Source organism: Sinocyclocheilus grahami, unplaced genomic scaffold, assembly GCF_001515645.1.
Source record: "Sinocyclocheilus grahami isolate Dianchi unplaced genomic scaffold, SAMN03320097.WGS_v1.1 scaffold365.1, whole genome shotgun sequence".
NCBI lineage: Eukaryota > Metazoa > Chordata > Actinopteri > Cypriniformes > Cyprinidae > Sinocyclocheilus > Sinocyclocheilus grahami.
This window is the reverse complement of record NW_015505544.1, coordinates 857,676-859,673: the sequence shown is the minus strand read 5'-3', so window position 1 is coordinate 859,673 and position 1,998 is coordinate 857,676. Positions and strand designations below refer to the sequence as shown.

Genomic DNA, 1,998 nt, shown 5'->3' with positions numbered 1-1,998 from the left:
AGTGTCCAGCGTGGAGGGGGCTCCAGATCCAGACGACAGTGGAATCCAGCTTCCAGGTGTTGTTGAAGCAGGATATCAATGAGTGCGGAACAGGAGAAGGGCTGCAGTCTGTGATCACCCAGCCCCAGCTGCGGACGTACACACACAGGCATCCGCAGCGTGGAGAGGAACATACACTGACACACAAGAAGGCTGGCATTTTGGAAGAAGAAAGTGAGATATACCTGATAACAAACACCTGTCTGGCAGGTAATGTTTGCTTTCTGTACTGCAGCATTGAGGGTTTTGAATGAGGATGTGAGACTGTGTTTTTGGGTAAAGGACACCTTACATGTGTTTAGTGTGTTTGGATATTGCAGTGATCACCCACAGTAGTATTTTATGTATTCCTGTTCCTAATATCGAATTAGAAACAGAATGTATTGTAGTATTGTTTGGTTATTTGCTGGGCAGATTGTCTGCATTGCTGGAATGTGTGTGTGGAGCAGGTAGTGTAAGGGTGTGTTTGCCCCCTCCAAGGGTGGCTAGTAGTGTGTGTGTGTGTGTGTGTATAAATAAATTCAGCTGTTCCATTACAGGAATAAATTTCCTTTTAAAATATAAATGTATACTTTGTATACCTGATGCAGATAACTTTATTACGCATTATTATTGGCTGATAAAAGTGACAGTTTTACATTTTTAAGAGCCATTTCAGGTACCTGGTCTGCAGTGGGTGGAACGATGTTGTAAAAGTACAGCAGATTGCAATAGTCTGCAGCATATACAGGGAATTTCTTTGTGCAAATTGTGTTCAGCAGAATCAGCACTAATGGTGTGAGCATGTTTGCATTATTACTTGATTTGCATAAATAATTTAGTGAATATAGCTGTGTGTTTCCTTAAATACATGCCTTTTCTGCGGATACTTCAGAGGTTGCTCTCTGTTCCTGTTGTCACGTGACGTCGGACAGGTGTTGTTCTATCTCAGTCTGTTAGCACATGGTGCATCATGCAGCAAGATCTGAAGACTGGCCTCTCCCATTCTGAACAGTACGGCAAGACTAGAGCAAATTAAATTTTTGAGTGTGCGAGAGGTAAAAACAGGTGAAATTAAATGTTCAGCCATCATGATATGTGTTGACAGTGTGTCACTGTAATTCACATTATCACTTTTTCTTTAGGTCCAGCATCTCCCACCTCCCTTTCTCTCACACTCCTGCTACACCAGCTTCCATTTGTTACCATGGCAACCCTTTCATCCCACCCCTTCTCTCCATCTCCCAACCCATCCATCAAAAGACGGTCTTCAATCCCTCATTTGCCCCCTCTTTCCCTGTATCTCCCCTGCAATAATGGCCCCTACCAGGATAGCAGTTTACTTTAATGTCTCTGAATAATTCATAGCATTTATCATCAGCTCATAGACAAAAGAGCTGTTAAAATAATTTTATGGGTATTCAAATGGCAGTTTTACTTGCACTGCATAATTCTACATATCTCTTCTCAACGTGAAATGTTTTAAAGTGATATACTGTATTGTGTTTACTGCAATAAGGAACATAGCTTGCAGAATACAGTATCAGTTGCTTCTGTTGAGCTTTACAGTATGATCAAGTGCATATATTTTCTACACCAAACTGCATTATAAAACAGGAAGAAGCATTTACAGCAGGTGGCTACAGGTGTGGGTGCATTGCAGTTGGTGCTGTTAAGGAAATTATATTATCATGTTCTTATGATTTAGCTAGTTTTATGCTATAAATGCATGCCAGTTTTTGATATAACACTTCATAGATTTCAAATTAAATCTGATTTCCAGAATGCAAATATATATGTGTGTGTGTGTGTATATATATATATATATATATATATATATATATATATATAAAATGTACTTTTTTTTGCATTTCTATAAAAATTTCTAAACATTACACTTAATTGTGCATCTTGTTTGTGTTTGTCTTGATTGCATATACCCATACACCAAAATATATATATATATATATATATATATAT

At 38.4% G+C, this 1,998-nt stretch overlaps 1 protein-coding gene across 1 annotated transcript in view; it reads left to right on the top strand.

Annotated features, from left to right (window-relative positions):
- LOC107549207 (contactin-associated protein-like 2) overlaps nt 1-1,998 on the top strand; it is an 8,912-nt gene continuing 6,914 nt past the window's right edge. Inside the window, exon 1 of the mRNA XM_016230208.1 lies at nt 1-249. The gene's annotated coding sequence lies outside the window, so the exon portion shown is untranslated. The remainder of the gene's footprint in view (nt 250-1,998) is intronic.